This window comes from Falco cherrug, chromosome 11 (genome assembly GCF_023634085.1).
Source record: "Falco cherrug isolate bFalChe1 chromosome 11, bFalChe1.pri, whole genome shotgun sequence".
In the NCBI taxonomy this organism is placed as follows: domain Eukaryota; kingdom Metazoa; phylum Chordata; class Aves; order Falconiformes; family Falconidae; genus Falco; species Falco cherrug.
In genome coordinates, this window is record NC_073707.1 from 17,765,864 (window position 1) to 17,789,613 (window position 23,750).

General features: G+C 35.0%; 1 long non-coding RNA gene across 1 annotated transcript in view; it reads left to right on the forward strand.

The window, feature by feature from the left end:
• Window positions 1-23,750, forward strand: part of LOC129737064 (uncharacterized) — a 376,497-nt gene that overhangs the window by 217,146 nt on the left and 135,601 nt on the right. The window contains exon 3 of the long non-coding RNA XR_008734486.1: window positions 4,773-4,846. This is a non-coding gene — a long non-coding RNA (uncharacterized LOC129737064). The remainder of the gene's footprint in view (window positions 1-4,772; window positions 4,847-23,750) is intronic.

Sequence of the window (23,750 nt, forward strand, 5' to 3'; positions counted from 1 at the left end):
AGAAGCTTTTGAAGTATTTTATCAAAGGATATAATTTTCAATAAAATTATGAAAACTTTACAGAAGGATAAATCAGAGATCAAAAATAATATAACTTGAAAATGGTATTAATCTGAGAAAACTGTATTTACTCCTTTCAAACACATAGTCACGCAAGAATGTTTGAGTAGCAATTTTACTAATGAATGTCATGATTCTCTTATTTTTTAGCATCCTTTCAGCAACCAGCTTGCAGATTCAGATAATTGTTTTGATACTTCTATTTTCCATTGAAAAAAACCCCTCTTTTAAAAAAAGTCTAAAATTATGCTAAACCATAAAAAAAAAGAATGAAAAAATAGAACCCTCCCCAATTCCCCACCCCTATTTTTGACATGATAAACGATTACTTTTAATGTCTTGAAACATATTTTTAAACATCTGAATTGTTAAATACACTAGCTATGAGAAATGCTATCAGAATTTGACAGCAATTGAAAATATCAAACTACATTTGTTTTTTCATTACCTTTTTCCTTTTTTCTTTTGTTCCCCCCCCCCCCCCCTTTTTTTTTTCCTTTGACAAAAGAATGGAGAAGTTCAGCCTAGTTTACAAAGTAGTCTGAGAATCCCTGGAAAGCAATGACACAGGAATGTAAAGCCATTCAAAATTTTACTTACACTTTTGTACAGAAACAATTTTGTTAAATCTTCTGATATTAATTCTCAAAATACTCAAATAATCTTTTTCTGTGCTGACTTAGTGAAGGATATAAATTATAGATAGTGATTCAACATATTCTTCTACAGGTACTTTCTCCAGACTGTATGTTACTTGTGTTCCTTTTGCATTCGTAGAGGGAGACATTTTATGAGGAAAATCAATGCTAAGAATGCTGAATAAGAAATAAGCACCTCTTTTTTCTATTTCTCTGCCCACTGTCTTTGAGCAGTTGTCCTTCTGCATTGCTCTAATTTGCCTGTACAACTGATTTTTCATAGTGGTCCAAGCAGATTGTGAATATTTGCCCAATAAATTTGTTGAATTTTAGTAAAAACAAAACCCCAAGACCTTGACAGTAAAGTTTCAGATGAAACACGTTTTGTTATAATAAATAAGCATGTTCCAATGGAAAGCCTTTCTTTATCTCTAAACTGGTGAGTCTACATAGGAATACTGGATCCTTTCCATTCCTTCCATTACTTTTTGTTAGCATGTTCCAAAGATTCCCAGTACCATTGTAGAGATTATTTTCCCTTCCTTTTTGGGGTATTTAATTAATCAGAAGCAACTAGTAATCACCTTAGAATTTATTATCCCTTTTACTGACAGTAGGATTCTGTACTTTAAATATTGTATTTTAATTTTGTATGTAAATTCCCTATCTTTTTGTTTTGTTTTGTTTTAAAAAAGCATGATCCTATGGATCAAGACTTTTTCTGTCTGGTTTTCAAACCCTGGAAAACAACACTTCAAAAACTATTAATAAAAACCTATTATCACGTGGTCAGCGTAGCAATATACTCAAGCATGAATGATTTCTAGAATTTGTGGCTGAATTTCCTTCAGCTGTAAAGATGAAACTGAAACTGTAGAAAGGAAAAGAGAAAAGACATCAGACAGTAACTAGCTGAACAGTTGTTCTGCTTATTCATGTCTTTTTATTTTCTCTTCTGTTTCTGCAAGACAATTCAGCATGAAATCTTTGTGGCAAGTATCTGCCTTAGAACTTAACAGTGTAAGGACAGGTAAAATCCTAAAACACTTTCAAGCCCCTCCTCACCTGCCCTTCAAGGTCATTCTGTTTTCTTGCTGTTCTGAGCTGTAGCGAAGATTTCTCAGTCTCTTCATGTTCAGATGCAAATTCAGAGTTGAGTTCAGCAAATGGTTTCTTACTTACCCCTTTTCTTTTTCCTGGGTACCCATTATTACTGGATGTAACAATTTCTCTGAAGCTGCCACTCTGATTCCACTGTCTAATTAGCAAAAATCAGTGGTAAAAGAGGTCTCACAGGCTCCTCTCTGAATCTTTAGATTTCCTATTCATGTTTTGATTTTTGCTTAACAGTCTATAGACCTCTTGCTGTGTTCGTAAGTGGTCCACTTATCTGACCTTTTGAATGAGAATTTTTTTGCTGACTTTTATTTTTAAAGATTTTTTCACTTTGGACGCAATTTTTTCAAGACAACTCATCACTGGCCCAACTCTTCTTGCATTATACATAGGTAAAATAATAAGAGATAAAGCATGCTCAGTACTCAGTATGTTTTAAAATCCTAGCCATGAAATTTCTCCTCACCTCTCTGTAATCAGGTCACCCCAGTAAAACCTCATTTGTTTGTTCATCTCAAAAGTCCTTCACAGAAACCATTCTGTCAGCAAATGTGCTCATTTTTTTTCACAGCAGGTTAAAGTTCATGAGAAGAGATGAAGTCTCTGCAATGGTCAGCCTCCAAATTAACGTCATTCTGTCAGGAATAGATCTAAGGTTTAAATATATTTAAGCTAGAAGCCAGATTAGAAGTGAGACCAGTCTGCAGATACTAATTAGCAATGTGGCTATTTTTAGTCTTATTATCAATTAGCCAGTAGTCATGTTTTGTACCATGGTCATTTGTGTAGCTCCTCAGAAAAAGTGCCCACAGCAGATATTCAGAAAAATGCATGAGGATTTATAGCTGAAGGAGATTTTTGTGTTTGGCTAAGAAAAATTGAATAAAAGCAATCAACAACAGTGCAATATTGACAAGATCCAGGTCTAACTATTGGGATGAGCATCCAGACTCTGTTATATTTTAGGATTTTTACCTCTTTCCTTGAAGTGTTCTTACTTCATCCTTGACTATCAACAATATTGTAGATATTGGTAGCATATCTTTAATGGTTATTTACAAAATGGTGAAGAAAGGGCAAGAGAGATTGCCCTACCCACGATTTCCCTGAATTCAATTTTGACCTAGACTAAAAAGGTTGCCCCTGTTGCATATAGTTCTGATCCTTCTGAAGAAAATAGCAAAAGTTAGCATATGTACTCTGGTAAGTACACTCTGTTGTCAACTACAGAGGTTTAGCTTAAATGGATAATGATCTGGACTTGGGGTGAGGGGTCTTTTTTGTGAACATTTGAAAGTGGTTATTTCTCATGTTCAGGGCCAGGGCATATGCACTACTGTTAGATTTAAATACGCATTTGTAGTAAAAGATGTTTAAAATTATTAGGTGATGAGCATTCTGTTTTCTTTTGCTGTAAATTGAGATTTTTCTTCTATATCGATTTTTTAGATAAGGTTTATAAGTGTGCAGTGTGTAGTACAACAAATAAAATCTTATTTGTGGGCAACATAATGCTAATTCTTTTATTATTGGCTGTCTGAAGTGGGCTGCCAAAGTGTTCCGGTTTGGAGAAAGCAATTTAATGACTCCACTTGACCTTTTTTGCCAAAATGTTGGGTCATTGAAAGCTGGCCCAACACATTTTAAGGATGAATGCTTAAAAATCTAGAAATCTTCAGAGTATTCAGACATAGGTTTCCTTTTCTGAGTCTCTGGGTGCTGAATTAGGCAAAGGAAAAAAATCTGACAGGCAAACACTATAAAAATGGAGCAGATAGTTTCACTAAAATAGACAGCGAACATTGTTGGTCACTCCATCCATCTGCAAACAGCAGCACTGAGATGTAATATGCTAAAGGTAGTATTGCCAGCAGTGAAAAATTATTTCATCATTTACTTGCTAAAGGTGAAATGGACTGCAGGTTCATGTCAGAGAAGGGAGAAACAATGTTAACATGCAAATATGTCTTTAATTAATTTTTAAAGCAGTAACACAAGCGTGTGGATGCAACAACGTGCCATTGTCTCTTTAAAAAAAAAAAGGAGGGAGAGAGAGATATTTTTTCTAAAATTAGAGTTTAATACAGTCTCTGGTGAAACTTTCCTAGAGGAGACAATGGAAAGTAATCTCTTTACCTCATTATTTTTAAAAAATATAGATATTTCCTAATATTCATAGTTCTAAAAGGCTTTAATGTTGAATCACTTGAAGAAAAGGATTAATACAAAATTCATAAAAAGATGGGGGGTGGGGGTTGTGTCCAAAAGTCTTTTCAGTTAGATCAAGTGTATGCAAAGCAAACCCGTAAGGGAATGTCTATATTCAGGTTTATACAATTTTGATTAACCCAAAAGGGTGTTTTTTCTTACTGCCTTCTACAGGAGTGTGAGACTGCAGAGAAATGAGAAATGATAACGCCATTAGAGTTTACATGTAGGTCCACATTTAGCAAACCTGGCAAGCATGAAGAGAAATACTTCCTTGAGTACTCTGCTGAAAGACACCCTTAGTTCCCATCCTTGAGATTGATGTGTACTGTAGTCACTTAAATAATGTTTTGTAATCCCACTGCAAATGGAAATTGATTACAACAGCTGTAACTGATTTGGCTTTCTCTGTATATTCAAGACATCTTTTTTGGCGTATTTTTTCTGGTAAGGTAACATAGGTCAATGTTTTAGTTAATTTAAAATGTGTGTAAGCTCTGAACCTCCATTTAGAAGGTAACAGCAACCTGCAACCTCATTTAGTTGTGTATCCTTTAATATGGCAGTTTTGGAGGGTGATTATGAAGTAATAGAAAAATGAATAGGGAAAATATATGTTGGCATTCACCATTTTAGTACATACACTAAATACATATATCTAATATGCAATTCTATTATTAGAACTAACAGGTCAACATATACAGTGAACTTGAATGCAAATGGTGATATTTTTATTGCATAATTTTGCAGGTGTAATTCATTCCCAGAAGGTGTCCTGCCAGAATTTTATGCAGCAATGTAATATTGAATCATCTGTATTATTGGTAGGTGGTATTCTTGTCCAGGTGCATCAGTGCCAAGAACACTCCTCCCTTCCCACTCCGCCTCAGTCCTGCTTTTGTGGGCTTCTCTTCCCATCCCTTCTGTCACTTCTGCTCTCATTTTACCTTTCCCTTGGTCAAAGCCCTGTCCCTTGCAGCAGCAAAATTAAACTGTTCAAAAGATTGGAATCATCTTAGACTGAATCCAAATGACCTAACCTAACCCTATACAGTGGAAGGTTGATCTCTCTGTACTATAACACTATTTTATCTGAAAGTTATTTGTCTTACTTCTGCAGATGTTACAAATTACTGATTAAAGCTCAATGATGCTCAAGCCAATCCTGGCACTGTCTAATCTTATTTTTCCTCCTATCCATATTTCAAACTTCTGGCATTTTATCTAGCTTTATTGAAAATGTAAAGTTTGTTCTCAGGTCTCTTAAGTTTTATTTCATGCTCAGTTGTGGATATTTTTTTGTCATTTTGTTATTTTGGAATGTCTTGCTGATTAAAGAGCATTTATTTTCATAATTACATGTTTCATTTTTGGTACATTAACCGATAGCATATGTACAGAATTATGAATATTATTTGAAATAAATAAGTACATCTGACTAGCTGTCCAGATAAAATAAAAGTATTATGCTTTGATTGCATTTATGCTGCTTTTGATAATTATGTATGATGAGTAAGGGATCTTTTTTTTTTTTTTGGCATAAAAAGAAAATTACAGATACGTATTAGGGAACTTTGAACTTGCTAATGTATGTGAAACAAACTTTATTCTAAAATCTATACTCTACCTGTCATTGAAAAGAAAGTATGTCTCACTATTTGTAAATAATGTATGATGGAACAACATTGTCATAACAACTTTGAACTTCATGAGCTCTGAGTGGGATTCAGCCAAAACACTAGTGACAGAAATATGCATGCATGATGCTAAATAATTTAGAAGAGCTTGAAAAATAGAGTACTGTCATGGACAACCTGTGAATAGAACAAAATACTGAATACAATAAATAGGTAACTTCCAAGAAATTATTTCAGTTATTTTTAGTGCTAGGTCAAGTTTGATTTGCCCATATATGTGACTTAATGGGACAAATCAGGTGCTTAATTTTAAACATAAGATTAAGTGCTTCACTGGATCAAGACCCTGTTTGATAGTACCTTGTCCTCTGGCCTATGCTAATTCATTTTCTGGTTGATTACGGTGGTCTATAAAGAGTGTGAAATTGCGTTCCTTTGGAATTTTCTCACTGTGATAGCAATGTGTGCATCTTTTGAAGGTTATCTGCCCAGGATTCATCATCTGTGGTAGAGTGAGATTCTCCTCCCTGTATTTCTTTCATGAATGGGAATTTATACATTTTAGCTCTATTCAGGGCTGAATAGAAGCAGCAGTTTTCTGTCTCACTTCCCTGAGTTCTTGAAATTACTTTTCAAGCTGGGACATGTTATGAGGGGTTTCTGCCATATCCACTGTTACATAGAGGTTGAATGAGTTTGCTGGAACTTCTGTTGTTAGTGGCACAACTACAATTGGTTTATCTTTGAAACCTATTAGTTAAGGGGATACTGTAAAGAAATTATTGTTGAAGCCTCATATCTGAAAGGCGTTTACTTATGAGACCTACAAAACTTCACCATTATCATCTTTGTCTCAGGCTATGCCAGCCTGCTTAACAGGCTGAGAAAAAGAAGGGTGAAGGGACACACACACACCCTGCCTAAAGCTTTTCTGATACATGAAGTGCTGACACAGGCTCTGTTCAGGTTCTTGGCACAACAACCCTTTCCCAAATGTGCCAGTTGATTTGCAAAGCAGGCTGCTGCCCTCGCGGACAGGGAGTCAGGACCAAGAGATGTGTTGGTCTGTACTAGGGATAAAGGTTTCTTTAAGGATAGGGATAAAAAGGATTCCCACTTGGCGTGTTGGAGAAGTCAGGAGATGATCAGAAAGGGAATTCTTTTGAGAAAGGATCATCATTTCCAAACATCCTTACGGGAAGTTCATCTGTGTGCCTTTTGGTTTTTACATTTTATGAAGGATGATTGATAGAATCATAATTCAGCATTAATCTCTAACCACCTTACCACATCAGATTAAGGAAGCTGGTGAGAAAAGGCATGTATTCAGCCCTGTTGTTTGCATCTGGATGCTATCATGACTGTCAGATGGTGGTCAGTCTTTATAATTATGAAAAATCAGATGTATGCCCTTTTACTGTATACTTCTGGCTTAAGACATTTATTTTGCTTATAGAGAAGATGAAATGGTCTGCAGAGGAACGAGAAAGCAGCTGGAGGAGTGTTTTTTCCTCCAGCTGGCCTGCTTGCTGGAGAATAGGAATGGAGTTTACCAATTCCAGTCTGACTAGCTCTCTGAAATGAGCGGACGAACCCACGAGTTTAGTTCATGCTGCAGAAGACGTACCTAATACTTGAAAACCTTTATTCCCTGCAGGTTGTGCTGAAGAACAGTTGAACTTCAGTTTCCCAATACTGCAGCTGAATCCTAAATGGCACCATGATTGAGGTTCACAATCTCACGTGATCTAAATATTTTACAGTCATTAGCTTCCCAGCATTTATGTCAAAATACAAAGTACGTATTACGAAGAACATGAACCTGTTTATCCTCAGAGAAAACTGGGATTTCCATCCAACCTACATGAGACATTTCATATTAAAATAATATGATTCTTTAGAACAGATTATTCTTAATTGTGCCTTCTTGCACAGCTTTGTAACCTTCCAGTTTTCTTATAGGAGAAAATATCTGACTACTTCTGAAAACTACATCTTTAGGTTTAGATTCTCATTCTGTCTTTTATGCCTTTCATTTTCTGCTCATTCAATCAGTCAAACATGCTAGACAGCACCAGCTGTCTCCCAAGGATCTAAAACTTTCTCTGTGCTCAGTAGGAGATCAGCTGCAGACCAAGAATAACAGGAAATACATTATTTATGTTCTCCATTCCTTCTGAGCTGGCAGCTCCAGAATTCTGGGAGGTGTAAACTGTATTGAATTTTCCATGTGTCGATGTAAATTGCAACATGCTCTTATTAAACATTCTGGAAGTCTTGAAAATATTTCTGTTATAGGTTTATCTCCACCTTTTCCTCTGTTCTCTCTCTCTCTGTGCCCCCTCCCCCCCCCCTTTTTTTTTTGTTCTCTTCTGAATAAGTTATTTATGCTATTCTGCAAAAAATTAAGTTGATAAATGTTTACTCTACCTAATATTTGCTTTATGATTCTCCCCATTCCTGTCCTCGGTTAAAAAAAAAAAAAAAAACAAAAACCAAAAAGGCAAAAAACTTCATACTGTGAAGACCTAAGATGTCCCTAGGACAACACTTACAAAACTACTGGATAAATTGGCCATGCCTAGCTGTACCTGGCCAGATTGGCTAGTGGTGGCCATGAGATATGGCACTCTATGCAGATATTTGACTGGAGGAATGCATGTACAAAAATATTTTGATTTTTAATATCCACATAAGTTGTAAAAACAGAAGAAAAGAAAACCTCCATAGCTGTCCGCAATGTTGATTTCATTTGTTCAATTTAATTTAGCCTAAGCTGCTTAGTGTTTTACAATAAACAGAGAAAGCACCCTGGCAGCACAGTTGCCCTCCTTCTGAAAGGCCGCTGAAGAGCCTGCATACAGCTTCAAGCGTATGCAAGCTTTGTTTTACTTGTAAAAATAACAATAAAACAGAGTTTCTCACTGCTGCATATTCAGACTGAATAGATTACTCCATACACCTGTCATTGCCTCCCCTCTAACCTGACGGGTAGTGTGATTTGTTTGAGAATATTGGTGAAGGGTCAGATTATACTGTGGGAAAAGAGTTGAAGCAATTTCTGACCTAATTCCAGTACGAGACATGAAATGCATTTCAGGAAGAATGCTTTCTGTCAGCAGGTGGATCAATTTCTACAGTAGTGTAAGGAATGCATGCTTGGTTTTCAGGTTTTAATTAGCATTCCAGTGATCTTGATGAGCTGATTACGCAGTTCAACTCTACCTCTCACAAATGACACGTTTGTAAAACAGGCTGCTGCTTTTCTGTGCTATGCAAGAAAAAAAGGCCTATCTGCCACACAGACAGAGCTGCTTCTTGACTTCTTTAAAAATCTTTTTGGAGTATGTCAGTCAAAGAGTAGAGGTGATATGCAAACCAGGTCTCTAGCGTCTCAGTTTTTGAGTTATGCTTTCTGAGTTCTTAGCATGATGACAAAACTAATCTGACCTTTTAAATATAAAAACATATTTCTAGTTCTCTGGTCTGTGGAGGTAGTCTTCAAAATATGCATTTTATGTTGGTGTTTTCTCTCTTGCTTTCTCCTTTTTTTCCCCTTTCCTCTTGTTCTCCTCCTGCTTTGATGTTCTCCTTGGCCTGATCTATGTCCTTTCTCTCTGCTGTGTTACACTTTCTCTCCTTATGTTCTTTTTGTCTCTTTTACTTTAACGGCCAGATATTATCTTCCTCTATACAGAGAGCAATTTGATGTATTTTACTTCAAAAGCAAGTGCTGTTTGACCAAACACCATTGTGTTAATAAAAAAGCAGAGAAGAGACTCTTTCTTCCTAATCAGTATGATGAATCCTGGCTATTGTCTGGCTTTTAAACCATAGTAATGAAGCCATAGTGTTTAATGGTTATGTCCAAATTAGCAATACTGGTTTTTCTAAATCTTTTTAGCTACCCTGGTAATATCTGTATAATACAATACAAGAACATCCATATTCTAGATTAGTTTATTTTATGTGATTAAATAGTAAAATATAGATTTCATATATGTGACATCATTCTACATCTTTATTAATCAAAATGCAATATATTGGAGTAGTATTTTTTATTCATTAGAAATGAAATAAAAAGGACGAATGTGTCTTTCACTGCCTGTTGCAATAAGAAGATGAAATATTGTGTCATTATTAATGTATTCATTATATGCATTTTTAATGACTTACATCAATAATAATGCATAAAACTAAGCTTAGATAAAGCAACAGAAAATGCATCTTGATTCTATTTCACATAGGCAAACAAATGGCAAGAATTGTAAAGGGTTCTGCAAGACTTTTAGTGGTAATGTTCTTTAGAAAGTGAATTCTGCATCTGTGTGTTTTGGAATCTGTATAGTGTTAAGAACTGATACAGGTTCTGTAAGCCATATTTTAATAATAGTCTCATTTTAATTATATCTACCTGTATTATTGTTCTGAAGTACAATGGCTAAATGCCCTTTCTCTCCCAGTGTATCTATAGTAATTTACTCTGCTTCCTCAACTACAATACTAGGCATCCTTTTTTTGTCTAAAGTTGTGTATTACCAGTGGTAGTTGGGAAAGGGGAACCCTTGGGGCTTTTTGCTTTTATTTAATACTTAAAACTATATGCACACTCAAATATGCATATAGATGTCAATCTATATATTGTATTAATGTAATTATAAAGATTGTGTATAATTTATATATAAACTGAAAATATTTTCAACTGTGGGCAATCAATTAAATGTGCTTCAGGATTATTACTTTGGATTTTGATAGCTTAATAGGGCATAGGCCCTATAATAGGGCATATTATCTTCTATGAAGATGAAATTTCTACAGGGTAGTAAAATTTCAGTGAAGTAAAGTATAGTTCCTTCAAAAAAATAGTCAACTTCAAAAATAAACTAATTTCAAATTCAAAAGCGATAGCTTCCCTTAGTCTTGTTTCTATCACAAAGGAGATGAGAAGGACATTGGAGATTAGTGTCATGTTTAGATTAGATCTCTGCAAAAAATATAAACACTAAACAACTAAAGCTGCTTTCTTGAAAGCAATTTAAGCCAATCAGATATGGACAATCCTCTTCAGGAGTTTCACATCAACTTCATTTCTGTTTAGGTTAGCGCTGTGCCTCCCTTCTGACCAGGAATACCTGACAGGAAAAAAAAAGTTCCTCAGTGTGGTCCAGTCAATATTTGACTGGGATAAAAAGTAAATCTTGAAGAATATATTAAATATAAGTAAAATGGGGCTTTTTGTGAAGAGATAATTAAACATTTCCATTTCACTGGAAATACTTCTATGTTAGGAGGTTTTCCACTCCTCCATTGGTCAAAAAATCCATATCTTCAACAAAATAGAAAATTCAAGAAATTTTGGTGCTATAATGCTGAAATGTTATCCCCTGAGTTTTTAATTAGCATTTTCTTTTCCCTATGAAAACCACCGAAAAATATATATCCTTTTTTTCTGAAATGCTTTGTTCCACTTGACACCGAGCAGCAAACCACTTAATTTGTGTTGTGCTGTTACTGGTTTATGTTAGTTCATGTGCCTATTTTACCAACAAATGCAAAGGTATTTGACCAGCCTACCATTACTTTGGAAGAAAGCCACAGTTTGTCAGCATGCCCTAAGTGAAGACCAAGCCTGTGGACATCTGAGCTAGTGGCAGATTGGTGTCACACTGTTGCACAAAAAAAACCCCCAACCTAATAATCTTGATTTCAACAAAGCATTTTGATTTGGGTTGATTTAGCCTATAAAGGTTACAGCTTAGCTACATTCTTCCTCTCTCCTTCATGGTTTAAAGCTTTGGAAATTTTGAAGAAACAACATAGCTGAATATTGAGAGAATTTCCTTCTAGCTTGCACTTTTTTTCCTCTGCTTTTATATTCAACATCTCTGGAGATAAAATGCAAGACATGAGCATATTCTGGATATGATTTTTCAATCGATTCTTTTAGCCTAGCTTTTCTTAGGAACAGTTTTCTGTTCCAACACATCATCATATTTAAGACATCACAGAGCAGGAAATCATTGGATTAAATCTTAATTCCATTGAATTCAGTGAGAATTTTTCCCTCATTGATACTTGTAGGACTAGGATTTTGCACCTCCAGCACCTGTGCAGAGCAAGAATCCCTTATCTTGTTGGACGGCCAAGACAGAGTCTCTGTCCTCCTCTTTTTTGAGCTTACTTCAGTCAGAATTTGCTTTTTCCTCTCATACAGTCAATGTTATATAAAAGCCATATTATTTTAATTTCGATTTTGAGACTGTCATTCATACTGAGCATCAATGAGTACATTTACTTGGCTTCAAATATATTCTTCCATCTGGAAAATTGTAAAATACTCTTGGTTTACACTTTCTCTATGAAACGATGTCTTTCCCACCTGCATGCTGTCATCACAGAATTTGTAGATGCACACCAAAATAAAAATGCTGACACCTACTGCTAGTTTTCAGGTAAAAATCATAGAATGAAGCATGAAACAATTTAATTTTTGAAAGTTCTTTTAAAGTTTCTACATTAAAAAGGTTTGATTATCAAAATAGCTTAGATAACTTGTACCAGAAGGTACATGAACTGAGGGGTTCTTTTTCCTCCTGTATATGTGTTACTATGAGTATTAAAATAATTTAGAGGAACAATCCCTGTAAGATATAAATAAAAGAAAAATTAATATGAAACTATTTTTTTCTGCATTGATATAATTTTAAATTGACCAGTTTTTATGTCCCAAATTAATTTTTCTTGTTCTTTTGATTTTACAAAATTTTGATAGAAATTATTTTATTTTTTTTAATTCATAAATATTTTTTTAATAAACTAAACACTGTTGACAAAAATTATACCAAACCTGCATAATCAGTGTAAAGTGCATAGCCTTAAAGATCTCATCAGTAGTCTCCACCTGTCTGAAATACCACCTCATCATATATCCCATTAGGGAGTTCACACTGGAAAAAATTGGACAAAACTATATTTGGGGAATAAATACATTTTTAATAGGCTGGGGTTTAAAAGTAAAAAAGTCCTGGTTCTAGCCTTGGTTAACCATTTGCATTTAAGTAATGGAAACTTTCCACATTACCATTGTTGTCCCATTTTAAAATGGCAAGACAACCAAGAGGATAATCAGAATTTCAGAGTGTCATCTGTAGTAAAAAGAAAATATTTCAATTGTAGTACAGAGACATTGATGTAGATTGGCTTTTAGCAGGAAATCACGTGAAGTTCACCCTTACACAAAGAACTGCCTACAAGGCCAAAAATGTAGCTGATTTTCAGTAAACTGCAGGTGCTGTCGAGCACTTTATTGACTTGCTTTTTGTGTATCAGTGTAGAAGTTCTGTGGATTTGTGACACACCAATGTTGTTCTGTAAGCCGAAAGCCTCAAACTTGCCCATAGATTTAAAGGATGAATGTGCTCAGTTCCTAGCATGAGACAGGCAACAGACATAAGCAACATAACGCTATAAACTAAATTCAGCTGTTTCAAGCAGTTCCCTTTTATCCTTAAATGAAGGGATTCTCTAATGAAGAGTGAATATGGAAAAAAGGCAAAATACTTTGTTGTTTTCAGTGAGGCATATTTCCAATATGTCTTGTGAAAGAAAACCAAGCTACAAATAAATCTAAGGTGTATCTTGTCCAATATTCCACTGAAATCCTAATGAATCCTCTGGAAGGATCTTTCTTTGGTTCCTAAACTTTTCTCACTCTCCCCAGTATAGAAATAGACTACAAATCACATTCAGAAATAGCAATGTAAGCCTTTCAGGCAGAAAATTTTGTATATATCTAATTCTTTTAATTACAGATGTCAGTGGATGGGTGGGTGGGCAGGGGACAGACACAGGATCAAAAAGGAAATGGAGTCAGGAAGGCAGAGAAGCTATTACACTTGTTCAGCTGAAGGCTAAAGAAAGCATTCACATCCTGCTTGAAAACCCACTGCAGTCATAAAAGTCTATCAAATGACTCCAGTAAGCTTTAACACTGTAGTATGCTTCATTTGCTGGCAAGCATCCAAGCTATATATTTACATATTCTGCAAAAATAGAGCTTAAGCTGTCCTGTAGTACTATCTAGATAGGGAGGTTATTTTTTTTGCTTAAAAAAACCACAACAACCCAACTGTTGAAAGACTGAAATGAAAATGGTCCTCAGCCATATAAAATTTAAGTCCTGCAATAGTAATTCAAGTAATTCTATTATGTACATCAAGCTTTCTGATAGGCAATATTAGTGGAAATACTTTTCTCATCAAAACCTCATTCAGTTACAGCAGAAGCGAGAGAGAAAAGAAAGCTTTGTATAAAATTGGCATTGGAGCTGCCAATTTTATAGAAGCTTGCATCCTCCAGGAATGGCAGACATAATGACTAAACGAAATAAAACTAGATGAGATGCCTGAAATAGAAAAGGTCCTTTTAGATTATTATGACTTTAGACAATAATTGCCTCAGATGTACTGCTAAAGCAAGACATTCAGGCATAAAGACAGACCTTATAATCATTGTGTTCTGTAAAGCATTATTTTAATGGAAGAAAAGTATAGCTTAAAAGGGAATAACACCCACTTTCAAAAACCATCAATGGCAAATTAATCAAAATTATTAAAGCTAGATTAAAATCCAGGAAGAAGTTCTGTTTTCTTAGTGCATACAACAAGGTAACTTCAAGTCAAATATTTCTTTATAATCTCTACTGCACATTTCTGTTATGATTTCTCTTGATCTAAAAATCCTAGACACCACCATACTCCAAAGGAGCACAGAATACTAGTAATAATTAAAAGCCTTTACCAGAGCTTTCTAGCATGTATGTCTGCCCATGGTTGTGGATGAAAAAGAAAATGGGCCTCTGTGGCAGACATTATTTATATGTTTGGGGGTTTGGCTCAATTTTTTCATACTGACTGACAAAAAGTGAATGAAGTCAGACACCCTAGGGAATGGGGACTGTGCTGCAATGTATGTTACAAATGCTATTGTTTCCTGCTTATAAAGTAGAAATACTATAAAATATTGAAGACAGTTTAACTATGGTTCTGACAATAAAAGAGAACGAGCAGTGGCTGTCCTTGTGTGCAGAAGTTTCTCTTCCCTGCCTCGGTCAAAGCACATAAGTCATCATTTGCTGGGTACTCATACTGCTGACGGTAAAACCTTCTATGGGGATGGCTTTGATCAAAGTGAAGTTATGGTATTTGTTACCAGTTTATTGTGGTATATTATGGTTTTTCATAAACATTACTAAGACAATGGTATACGTTAGTTATACAATAGATTATGCTTAGTTTAAAAAAATCAGGCAAATTGAATTAATTACATAAACTCACATTTGGTATCTTCAGCGCGCATTTAGCAGGGTGGGTTTTTGTTTTGTCTTTCTCTCCTGTGCTAGGAATAGATCTAGGTCCAGCTATTGCACACTGCAAATCAGGCATAATTAAGCTGATTTTTTTTCTGCATTTGTGTGCGTAAAGCTGGAATAAAATTCTTTCCAAGGAACTGTAAAAGAATTTTCTTATGGTAACAATAAAATATTTTACATGTATATCTTACATTGAAAACTAAATACTTGAATTACAACACACTTTATGGAAATTTTAGAGTTTGTAACAGTGGTGAATAGTGCTGGTTAGACACTTATTGACACTGCCTTTTAATGTGTGACAGGGGATTTGGGAAAAAAAATGATCTATAAAGATTATGGTGGAAACAATTTGAAAGTAGTTTGAGGTTTTTATTTTATTTCTTTTTTTTTTACCATATTGGGAAGCCCAGTGGTTAGATGTAATCAAATAGAAAGAAAAAGGACAAATAAATTCAGTCATAAAAAATGTAGGAGGGGAAGAAGTAGGAAACAAAATTTTGAATTGTCACATTTATTCATCAGCTGTAATTGACTGTCCAAGTTCTGAATTTCAAACAGATCTTATGTCTTTGATGACAGCAAGAACTTTAACTTGACTTCAGGAGAGGAGGAATTGGATTCTAAATGTTAAATGAACACTATTTTATATTGAGTATCAAATTCTCAGTCTAACAGGATAGATAGAAAAATATATAACTAAACTGCTCATGTGAAGTAATTCTATTTACATCCTAAATACGTTAAACCTGTTTATATTTTGTTAGCCTTTTAAAATCTAACACCTCTGTGTAATGTACAATGCTGTGTAAATCAAGTGGTGATCTACACAGTATGCTATATTTCAGTGTTGTTTAAACATTATGTCCAAGATATATTATAGAAAAGGGTTGTCAGCAAAATATTCCTCAGTCCCTGCAGTTGTCTTTACACTTCAAAAAGCAGATGTTCAGTTTGTCTGATGAGCTGAGAAATATCACTGACTGCATTCACAGAAAATAATCTTGAAAAAATAAACCTAAACTTTATGATATATATCAGGTGCTGTATCAATTTTTCATTTACCTACTCACAATTTTTATTGCAAATTTTGTAATACATGATAAGCAGGGCCAGAATAACACATGCAATCATGCAGTGGAAATTGATTTTTGTATTACTGTGAACTGCTGACTTCAATTCATTTCCCTTCCATTTGAAACTTCCTTTTTTAAAAAAAAAAGAAAAAAAGATACTTAGCACAGGCAACAAAATGGATTTGGTAAAACTGATGTGCACTGCTTGCAGATTTTATACTGTCTTTGGGCAGAGCACTGAGCAAGTGAATAATTTGCACCACACCAACAGTACTACTACCAGCAGCCTGGGTTACTCCTTTGAGTCACCCAATGAGTTGCAATTCCACTTTTACTTCCATTGCTTGGGTGGGAGGGAAAGGAATTTTTTAATTTTCCCTGGCCTGTACCAGCAGCAAATAGGATCCAGCTTCTGACAAGAGGACTAGTCAGTGTTTCCTTCCTTCAAGCCTAGAGTCAAGGTTGGGCTATTCTGTATGACATTGGTTCCTAACTATATGGCCCAGCTTACTTGCCAAGTGATGAGACAATAAAGTTTAAAGGATTTTATCTATCTTGATTAGGAGTAACCATAATGATAATAGTTTGTGCTCTAGATGGCACTTTAACCCGAATTTTCTGCATTGTTTATGTGAGGAAACTGAAATGTGAGCTTATGTGATTGCTAATTGTTGAATGAAATAAAAATAAATAATAAATAAACCTGCCATAAAAATGAAATGGCAGGTTCCTGACAGAAATTGAATTAGGATGCTCGATTCTCAAAACAGGTGCAAGTATTAATTCTCATAAAATCCATACTATAGTTTAAGCCTGAAGCACTACAGGGAAAAATTGCCTCAACCACATTTTGGGATGCCAGATGGGTAGAGATCTTTTAAGGGATACAAGAACCAAAAGCCAGTGTGTCATTCCCAGAATTCAAGGGCAACCTGAATTTGACTGGTGTTTTTTTTGAGGAAGTTAGCTATTTTGTGGGAAGTATTGTACATTCTGATCAGCACCATTTTCCCAGAAGAATAATAAAATAAAAAATATCTGAAAACAATCTCCATAAATCAGTTTTCAGGTTTTGAAAATGATATTTCAAAAGATCAAATTTCAAATGTAGAAATCATTATCTGAAAGTAATTCTCCTAGCTATTTCTTTAATGGTAATAGAAGTGAAATTTGAAGGAAGAAAGCTTGTTAAAGAGAAGGGGATGTTGAAGAAATGAAGGCAAGAAAGAAGTAAGAAAATCTTAAGTGGTTTGTCCATGAAAAGACAAGAGAGAATAGGGCATGATGGACAATTGAATAAAATTTAAAAAATATTGCAGGCACCTAAACCAATTTTTGTTGATAGACTCCTATAAAGAAAGTAATAAATAGCACTATACTTTCTGAATAATTCATGTGTTCATTTCTTTTCTATACAGTGACAGGAGGAGGGTGATAGAATTTGAACTTATTTACATTTATAATATTTGTGGGGTTGTTTTTTTTGCCTACTACGTTAAAGTATCCGATGCTTATATGAAGCCTTTTACTTATGGAAAGCCAAAAAGAAAATAATTAAGCTATTGAGAGATCTTATTAAGCATTTTGCTATATTCTGACTGACAAAAGAACTGACGTGACAGAAATAAGCATGTTGCCATAGGCCTATAAGAATGTAGCGCTGCATCTTTTTCCTTCCTACTGTGTTTTTTCTGTTTATTGGAGTAGTAAGAATAATTAACTTCATGGTATGTTACTTTTAGCTTGACAAGTGCGTCATTTCAGGAAATAACATTTCAATATGTAATGCCTTTAGCGATGTTAGCAAAATCATATTTTGTTGAAAATAAACATATGATACCTGTAAGATTAATGCTTGACAACGTTGAGACTGTAATGATAATGTTATATATGAATCATAGAAGTGTAAATTTATTCAATAAAAATCATTCAGACTAGATTGTAGAGTATATGAACTATGAATAAGGGCATACAAGGGGCTATATAGATTGGATTTTGTAGGATAGAACACATTTGAGAATAGTGATTTCAAAGGTATGTGATCTCTAATTCCATGATCCACCTTACTCTTGCTAAGCAAAGGATGACCATAATGGTCAGAATTTTCCTTTATGTTGATAGTAGTATTACACTTGGATCTTTTAATCTGTGTTTGCAAGAATGCTGTATTTGCTATAATAACTTAATCATCATACGATTGACAGATGATTTATTTCCAGATGTGCAGTAAGTTTTATCTTGAAACATCTACCATCACATAGCTTGACATCATAGTTGGATCTTCCTTCTGGAAGTCCTTTCTTGTCAGCTAGTGGCTCTTTGGGCAGCAGTAGTAGCAGAAGGCTTCTAAGTTCAACAGAACATTTTCTTTCAAAAATTTCCAACAAAAACCTCTCCATTTTTATGTCTCTAAGCAGAGAATGATATTGTTCTAGCAAATAAAAAGATTTAATGAAAGTTACCACAAGTTCCAGTGATCTTTAGTGATATCATGTATAAATATTGTTCATAATAACTTAATGTGTTAATGTTTTCCATGCCTGAGAAATTACACCAGGTAAAAGCAAGTTCCAGCTTCAGATATGCAATAATGTGTTAGAGGGAAAACCCACTGTAGCACCCTTGGTGCGAGAGTTTGAAATTTACCTTTTAAATTCTTACCCAGTGTACTGCTTCTAGTAACAAAAAAAATCTGCCATGAATATTAAGAAAATTGTGAATATAAGTGTTGAAACCCCTTTGTTGTATTTTTTGGTTTTTTTCCAAAAAAAACCCAACTTGCTTGGTTCTTGGTTTTTTTTCCCTGCAACATAAAATCAGTCCTCTTACAGTTCATATTACCAGTGAGAAGTGTGATATATCTACTGATTTTTTCCTCCTTTTTAGCCATTGACAGAAATGCTCTATTTCTTACTCACTAACATTTGAAGAAACTTGTACGCTCTACTATACACTATCATCAGCATGCAGATTCCTGTCACTTTACCACAAAACAGCTCAAAAATACAATTCTTTGTCTGCTAAACACAGCAAAAAATGAGGATCTTTTCATTTAATTACTCCTTTTTCATGAACTACTTCAATCTCCATATATGTGCTTCATCAAATCCCATTCCCAGATTCTAAACAGAATGCCTTTCTGTGTCTATTCTTTCAGGCTGATCACTTGTTCTTTTGAATATTTACCTTGATTACATTATTCTTTCATTATGTAGTCTCTGCTTCCAGTGCTCTATTGATCTTCTCTTTGTGTGCCCCTGTTTCTTCCTGTATCTATACCTAAGTAGTGCACTGTGCCTCATCTTCACATTTTCTTTGAATAGTTTTTAAGTGGTCTTCATTTTTCTTCCCCCTCACCCACCAGTTCTTTCATCTCTGTTATCCAGGCATGTATCTGTTAATACCCTCACATATAGTCCTCTAATTGCATTGTTTCATCCTGGTTAGGGTGTAAAAACCTCAGGTCCATGACCTATCAATGCTGTATTAGGTGCATTTTTAAGCACTAGGGTAGCAGTGAAGAAGCAACAGTCACATCCTGTATAAATAATATCAATTGGTTCAAGCCATATCAGTTTTACCATGATGAGCGAGGGTAGCAATTTCTATGTTTCTTGGCCTTACAGCAACTGTCAATATATGGAAAGAATAATTCCATGAGTTTCACCAAATAGACTATAAATTATAACTGTGGTGGTAACTGAGAAAACATAAAAACTTTGTACTTTTGGAATAGAGCCATTCATAAATACATACAAATAGTTTATCCCTGCTCAGAAAAAAAGCCATTTCACAGTGCTATGTCAGATTAATATACCTCAAAAGTATAAAAATGTGACAAACTGAGAGGTTTTGTTTCTCAGAAACTATTTCTGTAGTGTCCAAGACACTACTGAGGGCATAGACCTCAGTAACATTTCAAAAAAGTTCTTGCCTTCAAATGTGAAAGCTGAACTGAAAATATTTCTCTACTGAAATATTAGACCAAATTTGTTCATAATGTTTCTATCATATGGAAAAAATATGAATATGGGAAGAATATGAGTGTTTTTACATCAATGCTTTACGTACTTGCTTGTGATGATACAAGAATTTTGTCTAAGTGGAGTCAAATTGATTTATTGAAGGGTACATCTGAATTCCTCTTATGCTGCACACAGTGAAGGCAGAGTTCCTGGTGTTTTAATGATTCAAGGTTTGTTTCTATTTTCTGTTCAGTTGTGTAGATTAAGAGAAAGTGGAAGCATATAAAGGTGTGAATGTGGTGGAGAGTCTGATATTACTTTCATAATTCATGTAGACTGCATCAGGGGAGACTCTCAAAAAAAATGTTCTCCTTCTGTGTATGAGGTTATTATTTTGCACATGGTAAGATCTATTCTGCTTTTCTGCTGTATCAGGAGGGCTGTGCCAGAATGTGTAGAGCTATTCCATTTACACCACAGATGGGGCTGGCATTTCTGGAGATGTCTATCTTTATGAAAAGCTCCTGAGTGAATGAACCTTCTGCAGACTGTAGAGATGGATGTCAGAGGATCAAGATGTGCAACTTGGAGGTGTTTGAAACTTGGCAGGACAAAGCCGTGAGACCCCAATCTCTTTGTAGGGAGTTGGCCTAAATAACCTTTTGTGTTCCTTCAAACCTTAATTTTTCTATAATGCAACTAGTTTTATTTTAAAAACAAACAGCCCTTCTGTCATCGTATGCGTTCAGTTCAGGAGCTTCCAGCTCAACATGTCTACCAGTGGTAATTCATATTTATGTTTTCACTTCAGGAAAACGCTTCTATATTTTTTTAAATATTAAAAAAAAAAAAGAGTTATATACACACTTTGTGTATAATTATACAACTACTCTGTTGCAGATAGTCTGCAGTGTGGACAGAAAAGATCTGAAAAGGAAGATGCTCAATATTCCTTGAACTATTAACTCATAGGGACAGGCTGACAGAGTAGCTGGTTGGAAGCAGAAGCTGATAGCTAGTGATCAGAAATGAAAGCCAGAGATTAGTGATGAGAAGAAAACAGCAGACTTTCACTGTCACAGCAGTAAAACAAATGGTGTTTTTTACTGGGGACAGGCAGAGAAGAAACTAGTAGTGGTTGACATGAACTATTCAACTTTTCATTGACTTTTAGGTATAATGTGTAAAAGGATGTAGAAAGTGCCCCAGATGGGGGTCCCTTAATAGTTATCTCAGCTGAGACGACCGTTTAGTAATGTTGGTAGTTAATTTAGTAGCATCTAGAGCCAGAGTTGATGTGAAGTAACAATTGAGTTGTGGTTTAATTTATCATGCTCTAGTACAGGTTACATTACATTGCTTCAGAGACTGTCTTCCAATTTTGTTCAGTCAGAAGGACTTTTAAACATATGTACATTCCTTAATTCAACTGTATGAGACTGCCTCTGGAAAACCAAACAGTAGTGATGCTTTATCATCATTTATGATTCATTTATGATTATGAATATTATCAGATTATGAAGCTGTCCTAAATCAATTTTTTGTACATACTCCTGTTGAAAAGCTGCTAGCAGGAAGTGGAACAAGTTTGCTGTGGTAGGTATTCTCTGGCTAATGTGTAATTTTTACATTCTACACAATGAATCTATGGCGTCATCATTTTGCTTTGTGTCTTTCAGTAGCAGTCGAAAAGACCTCTGGCTATCTATGCATGATGAATCATTTTATAGTCATGTAATTGTGATCCAGTTCTTCAGGCAAAAGACACGGGGTAGACAACATGGGGAGAAAAACATAACAATAACTAACAGCAGAAAAAAAATGTTGAAGCTTTTAGTGTTTTCTGCCCTTTTTTTAAAATGAAATTTCAGGAATGCTGGTATGTTAAGCAGACTGCTGTGTTGACAGAACATTAAACATACTTCTGTTTATCCAGAATTACAGAATATGAATACTGACCACCGTCCTCCATTGTTAGCTGCAGATAGCTGACTGCCCTGCTTAACTGTGAATTTGACTGTATATCAGCCTTGACTGTGAGCTGATTTCCACTGAAATCACAACAGGGCAAGTAGTTCTCACTTTCCTGAAACAATTCATTGCCAAAGGTGGGCTCCATTTGTGTGTTGTGGGTGTGCTGATGTTGTTACTGTGCTCATTTAGTATGTACATAGCAGTAGGACTAGAGGAGATAGGGCCTGTGCCCTGTACAGGGACTGCTAAACTCTGTTCCACTTCAGCTTACAGAGTGCACTTGGCAGTGGACTTTGCTCCAATGGCCAGAAAGTAGCCCTGCTGTAAGTACTGTATTTTACATGTAAATGTGTGGAGTTTTCCCATTGCTGCAGGGTTATTCAGGTCTGTATGCTTTCAGGATGAAACTATGATGATGCAATTTGTAAAGAAAATACATTGCTGCCGCATTCAGCTTCTGAAGCTAGTACAAAATATTTCCATTTGTTCATTTATATCTGCAATAAGAAAATATTAGATTGCTACTTTTTGACCTTCCATTTTAATCAGTTTCTGGATGAAAATTAAGATATTGATCGTAACATATACTTTGGTCTGTTTTGGAGCCAGCATACCACATGAATTTCCTTTCTGATTGCTGCATATTTAGCCACAGCTGAGGTTTGCAAAGGCAATTTGCTGAAACTTGCATAAGGTAAATAAAAGAGAGGAAGCCAGTTTCTGCATAGTATTTCTGCCGGAGAACTGGGGTTTGGAACTTGTCTTTTGGTCCTGGGTTCATAATGAGTCTTTATAAAGAATAACAAGCAACAGGAGTGGAATTTAACAATGCCTGGGCCATTTTTGAAAAAGGCATCATCCTCTTCATTTTGCTAAGATAGTTGACTACAGCATGTGTTGAGATGGATAATTTACATTAGGCTGTGATTTTAACTTATGGAGAGGATTCAAAGAGACTTTCTTGGCGGGTTTTTTTCCCCTAATTTTTAGTGCCCTTTTCTCCTTAAATATGATAATAGTTAACTTACATATTAGCTTCAATAGAATTGTCACTGGTGTTAGCAGAGCAGAAGTTTCAGTTACCTGCTATTTTTCTGTTAATCTAGCAAGATTTCTACTGTATTTTTGTACAGTTCTCTCTATGTTGGTGTCTTGCTTTCTTTGCATGCTTTTTAAACTTTTAAAATATTAAAAGTAATTACCTTTTTCTAATGGGAGAACATAGCAATTCAAACATCTGGCGTATATTTTTGGGTTTATGTATTGATATCGAAGGCTTTTCCTTATGTATTTGTTAGGTAGCTAGTCTTATAAATCATTAATATTTTGAGACTAATAATATTAATTTATAGATGGATTTGGGGACAAACCTGTCAGTAAATCAGGCTATGGAGTATGGAGTTCATTCTTCTTCTGTGCACACATTACATTTTATCATGAATATCTGGGACAGTGGTGCCATCCATTGAAAGATGGTATTAAAGTAGATGAATAGTTGAATTACTAGGTTCATAGTAGTCCTGTTTCTAATATTACTTGGCATAGTATCATCATCAAAGAGTTGTCTCTGCACTGAAGAAATTAACCAAAGGTCAAATTTTCCTAGCTGGTATTTGGATTTCTTTTACCAGTTCCTTCTCTTTGAAATACATGTTCATATGGTTTAATGTGATATAGTGGCATTACCAGAGAACTAATGCATCCAG